We start from the raw sequence: 6,209 nt of genomic DNA, 5'->3' as shown, positions 1-6,209 counted from the left end.
TCTTAATTTAAAATTTAAAATTATATAAATTCTTGATTTGCAAATAGAAAAATAATTTACTAAATAATATTACAAGCATATTTGCAATAGGTTTCAAGTGATTTGAAGTACTAATATAAAACTTATTACAACAAGAAACTGATCTATTAAATGGGGCGAAATGAACAAGTGTGAGTGACGTTTTTAATAGGGAAATAATGTAGGGTGTCAATGTTGACAAAAGTTGTAATTTTAGGCAATATTATGACAAAGTAATCATTTTATATTCACTTCTCAAACTTCTAATTGCAAAAGGCTCCTATGTTTAGCCTTTTCAACCCAAAAATCTCTTCAAACCCTCTCCCTCTCCAAACATGATTTTTCAAAAGGTTAAACCTACCTCTACTTCACCTAAAAAAAATACTTTGTCCCTCAAACCTCTCCTAAACATACTGTTTTGGACAAATTCTACATAGGGTCGAATCCGTCGGAGGGAGGGGGTGCTAACAATGCGAATAAGCAAGATAATATAAAGATGATGAGAACAAGGATATGAAATTCTTACGGAAATGGGGAGAGGGGTAGTATATTATTATGAAGTGTGGTAGTGTATGAATTCGTGTCTATAATGAACAATAATCTGCTATTTATGCATGAGTAGTTGAATTCCAATCATAAAACCATCATTAAACCAAGGAATTATTGCATGTAAACCCTAGCCTTAATGACTGTAACCTCCCCTGGATTTCAGCCATGCATTTAATAGTTGTAACCGCCCCTTGATTTCAGCTTTGCTTTCAATGTTGTTTTGATGGCTTCCATATGACCCTTTGAATGGTCCACCTTGCCACGTCACGGGGACGTTATTTTACCGCCTAAACAATTGTCCCCAAACCCATTTTCGAATTCTTCCGAGAATCTCAAAGGAGAGAATGGGTTTAATCTTCAAAAAGGAAGGAAAATAACTTCCCGACTTCTTACCAACGAGCAAGATAAGAATGCCAACCAATCCTAAGAAAATGACAACATTATCAGGTACACGATTAACGTTAGTATGTAATTTAAAAATAAATAAGTAGAAGATATGGGGTGACGAGACTGAGTCGTCCATGGTTGCCGTTTTTGTAGGGGCCGGCAGGTCGTCCCGCTAGAGATTGACGAGATGAAGTCGTTGGTTGATGTTGTATCTCTGACTGACGACATGGAGGTGTTGTCTGCTGAAGATGCCGAGTTGAAGGCCTCGCTGGACAAGGTTAAGAAGAAAAATTGGGAGTGTGTCTCGACCTAAGCCCGTCACTCTGGTGTCACCTCGGAGGTCGTCAAAGGCTTCCACCGATGCTACGGTGACTGGGGAGACTGGAGCGTCTCTGCCTGCCGAATTCAAGCTGCCGCCTCCAACTCGGAAGAGGAAGCTCACTGCGGAGTTCCCTGACGACCTCGGGTCGGCAGGTGCTCCACAACATCAGCTTTGGCCAGAAGTTGACCGTTTGTGGATGCTGGTCAGCCGAGAGCGTCAAGAGACCCTGTCCCCAGTTGCTGCAACTGTTTGAGAGCATCTCGGATGTTTGGAAGGTATGTTTTACTTTAGTGCCTCAGCTTTTATTAATGTATGCCGTCTTTATGTCATCGTAAGGTGACTGATATGCCTTCTTCTTTTTTCTTCTCTCTTTTTGTTGTCAACATAGGCCCTGCAATCTTCTTTGGCTACTCGCCATCATGTCATAACAATAGAAGATCAGTTAGTGAAAATGAAGAGTGACATGAAAAAAGCTAAGCAGGAGGTCGGTCGACTTGGTGACGTGGCCAAGGAGGCGACGATCAAGGCCGAGATGCTGGAGGCGGAGCAGGCAAAGGGGGCTGTTGAGATTGCTGCGTTGAACGCCGAGAAGGAGGCGCTGGCTGCTGAGGTTGACGAGCTGAAGTCGTCTCTTACCAAAGTCAAGGCGAGGATTTTCGAGTGTGTTGGTTACTACACTTGAAAAATGAAGGCTGAGATGATGGAAGACTTCAAGGCGGGCAGGCATGTGAACTGGACTCCAGAGGAAGATATTGCCCGGTTCAACGCTGCATTCCCCGAGGAGTATGTCCCCCCTGGTGCCGTTAGCGATGAGGAGGACGTTGAGGAGGGTGCAACTGCAACCAGCCCCAATGACGAGACGGTGGCGGCACCAGGCGATGGCGAACAAGGGGAGAATGCAGGTCCAACAGATCCTCAGGAGCAGCTCTGTCCCCACCCCCTTAAAAAAAAGTTAAAATTTGACTGGTTACTGATGTTTTTAAATAATGGTTTTTGTGTTTGGCCTTTGAAGAGGTCAAAAAGTATTATGGTTGTGTTTCGACTTAGTGGCGGCAGTCTTTTATGTGTTTTTTGGGCTTGTCCAAGGGGGCAAGTCATGTAAATATTTGTGGACTTTTTAATTTTTAAGCTGGGTTTGTGTGAATTGCTTGTGTTTTCAGAAAAAAAATTTGTTTGGGTTGTGTTTGTTTTTGCAGGCAATATGCGTACCTCGTGTCTGACTTTGGCGACGCCTTCAGCTTGTCAGGAGGGATGCTGCAAAGTAAGAGATGTAGACTGCAGAATTATGTAAATCTGTATTCCAATGTATATGTAATGTACAATGTAATGTGTCTGGCGTTTTTGTTATGGCCTAAATTGTGTTTTGTAATTTGTAAGTTTGTAATATGTAATTTGTTTCCCAGGCATTTTGTATTGGCCAACGTTTCCCAGGCATTTTGTATGGCCCAATTTGTTAGATGTAAATCGTAAATGTAAATTGTAAATGTAAGTTTAATTGTAAATGGTTTCCCGTGGTTCAACAAGATTTGTGTAATGTATGTATACGCCTTGAAGTTGTTCCAAGATGGATCGTCAAGATTATTTGTTCTGCAAGACGAGCTAGAGGCGTCAAAGTTGGCCGTTGGGTGTGCCAACGGCCCTTCGATGCTTAAGTCAATAATGGTAAGAAAATGGACAAATAAGAAAAGAGAGGATCAAATTGTTGAGTTACTTAGCTGGTATGGGAATCGTCTAGCGTGGGTGTTATCCTCTTGTAGTGATTGTGACGGGTTCGTGTTGCCCCCCGTCTCGGAGTCGTCGGTTTAATTCTAGCAATAGTGACCTGTTCATCTCTGCAAGTGGGGTGTTTGCAAAAAAGGAAACATACTTGTACACAATGAGTTAGAGACTAGAAATTATACAACTTTAAGTGTGTCGCGTTCCAGATTCTCGGTATTGGTTTTCTATCTCTTTCTGCCAGTTCGTATGCACCATGACATGTTCGTCTTTCGACACGATAAGGGATTTCCCGTGTTGGAGCCAACTTTCCACGTCGCGGATCTTTGGTGTTGGGGAAGACTTTCCTTAACACCTAGTCGCCTTGCTGGAAGACTTAACTCGTACATTCTTGTTGTAACTTCTTGCAATATTTTGTTGGTACAACGCCATTTTAACCTTGGTCGTTTCCCTGAGTTCGTCGACCGTGTCGATATCGTGAGCCAACACTGAGTTGTTCCTATCTTCCGTCATGAGTCCGTACTGTGCTATTGGAATCTCGACTTCAGGTGGGATCGCGACTTTACATCCGAACACCAACGAAAATGGAGTGTGGTTGGTTGCTGTTTTGGATGTCGTCCTGTCGGATCATAGTATCATGTGTTGGTTGGTGTTTGAGCCAATGGATATATTGGTCTCTCCATGATGTGGGAGCTGGTAATTGACTTGTGGAAGGTTTTTCATTGATTGAGAAGGTATCTTTTGTGATGGTTGGATGCATGAGGTGGATAATAAGAACTGCAGATAGTCCGGTTGGGTTGATGTTAGGTTCTCTAGTGCGTCGACTTGGGTGTTTTGGTCTCTTGGGATTTGCTGGAGGTTTCACAAATCAAATTTTTTGACAAGTGCCTTGGCTGTCTCAAGGTAGGCTTGCATCTTGGAATCTTTTGTTGCATAAGAACCGTTAATTTGACTAATAATCAATAATGAATCACAGCGTACCTCAAGTCGTCGAATGTGAATGTCGCGAGCTAGCGTCAATCCTAAGATTAGGGCTTCGTACTCCGCTTCGTTATTGGTAGCTTTAAACTCGCAGCAAAAAGATTGTACTATCATGTTCCCTTGTGGCAAATTTAACACGAGTAGGGGTGTGCAAATGCGGGTTCGGTTACCCGTTAGTAATTTATTTCGGGTATCCGTTAGTTTCGGGTTGCAAGAAAGCCGACCCTAAACCGTATCCACAAGTACCGGTACCCGCTTTTTCGGATATCGGGTTCTTTCCGGTCGGTTCGGTCGGGTAATAGTAGGGGTGTTCAAAAATACCCGACCCGCATTACCCGACCCGTTGACCCGCTGACCCGGCACAAATTAACCGGGTAGTTTTCTATTTTTTCAAAAATAAATGGGCCGGGTACCCGACCCGGGAAAATACCGGGTATGGGCCGCGTTTTTAGTTAAGCGGGTACCCGATAACCCGTAAGAATATTTTCTTTTAAAAAAAATATAAAAAATGAAGGGGAAGTGTGTAGGTTTAGCGTGTATACTTCTCATTTCATTTCAGTTGCTTGTGCCGCACAAAGCTTACAAGGCTCTCTTTCTCTCTCTTCCAACTCTAAACCTAAAAATCTATCACACAAATTCATCGACATCGACAAAATCGCCAATCAAACACCATCAACCGGCCTGCCACAACCACCAACGAGCAACTACTACGCCAGATCTACTGCCTATAAAGGCTAGCCCGCAAGACACAGGTTTCTTGCTACCATGAAGAAATAGATTTTATTTCTTCCCTTCTAGTTTATGAGAAATATACCTTGTAAGCTGAACAAATTTTTTACTTCTTTTACTAAATTAAACTATTGAAGGGGAGGAAATGAATTATTATTTTTCTTTAATATTGTTGTGAGCTGTTGGTATTCGTGGGTTCACAAAATGGTACTTGTGCATATATGTTGTGATTTATTATTTTCATCATCAAAGCAGTTAACAATAATCTGTACTTTTTAATCTGGTATGAATACTAACTAGTTGTATAATTTAGATGGATTTACTTGCTTTCAAATGGATAAATTTATAAAGTACGCAATTTTTGCGGGTACCCTATACCCGACCCGGAATAATTGGGTACCCGCTAACCGGATACCCGAGTTTTTCGGGTCGGGTCATGGGCCGACTTTTTAACTACCCACAAAAGCGGGTACCCGGCTTTTCGGGTACCCGAATATCCGGGTACCCGTTAATGAACACCCCTAGGTAATAGTCACATTAATTTGTACATATTTAATACTGTAAATATTTAGTTAAATGAAAAAAAAACCACCTGTAAATATTTAATACTGTAAAAACCACCTATGTAAATCTATGGTTCATACATCACTACATCAGAATTGACAGAATATCATATGAGCAGTCAGCAGTGTACCAACTACCAAGTACCAACTGATCTAAGAAGAGTAGAAATTTCCTCTTTGACTATTTCCAAATTGGCAGTGAGGGGCTTCCAGTTGAAGAGGTCGACATGTGTTCCTCCATGGCCTGAGATATAAGTGCACAATTAAATTAGAAACTAATGGATTGAATTTTTGTAGTTGAAAACAACATAAATAAAAGAGATGAAACACTTGAAAGTTGAAGCTATTGTATTAAACAGAGACCTTAACCGAAATGTCTCTAAACTAATTTAATCAAATGAATGAAAATTGACACAACCTTCCTGACTTTTGTCTCTGAACTAATCAAATGAATGAAAATTGAAAAGGTTAAAAGGATTAGGAGAGAAATCAATTAAAAGCTGATTTGATGAAAGTATTGGGTGATTACGCCATTATGGTATTGAAGATGAAGTGATTTTAATTAGATTACAAATTTACAATGGATAGAGAAAGCTCAGAGGTACGAATAAAATTTGGGGAAACAAGCTAGTGCTTCACCTCGATTGATATTCTACAACATTTATATCTTAAAATTCATAAAACTCAGAAACAAAATTAAAACAATCAATAACTTACCAAACAAGATGGATGAAATCGCTGAAGGTGGAGATTGGAGAGCGACGCTTAGTGTTACTCGCTTAGGGTCTCTCTTTCTCTCTCTTTGTTTTGAGGAAGTTGAAATGTTGAATGTGAAAACTGAAAGTGTAAAAACCCTAATTTTACTTTGGAATTGAAGTATTGGAGTCGGTTGGGCCGCCTATTGGGCTGGACTGCTAGAGTAGTAATGCTGTAATGCAGTATTT

The 6,209-nt window shown here is 41.0% G+C and overlaps 1 long non-coding RNA gene across 1 annotated transcript; it reads right to left on the bottom strand.

Annotated features, from left to right (window-relative positions):
• Positions 1-5,228: 5,228 nt before the first annotated feature.
• LOC110796330 (uncharacterized) lies at positions 5,229-6,209 on the bottom strand. Its single transcript, XR_002535549.2, has 2 exons — positions 5,983-6,209; positions 5,229-5,509 (listed from the first exon to the last, which is right to left on the bottom strand). It is a non-coding gene; the product is annotated as an uncharacterized lncRNA (long non-coding RNA).

This window comes from Spinacia oleracea, chromosome 4, assembly GCF_020520425.1.
Source record: "Spinacia oleracea cultivar Varoflay chromosome 4, BTI_SOV_V1, whole genome shotgun sequence".
Classification (NCBI taxonomy): domain Eukaryota; kingdom Viridiplantae; phylum Streptophyta; class Magnoliopsida; order Caryophyllales; family Amaranthaceae; genus Spinacia; species Spinacia oleracea.
Note: the sequence above shows the minus strand (reverse complement) of the source record. Positions and strands in the feature narration are given on the sequence as shown.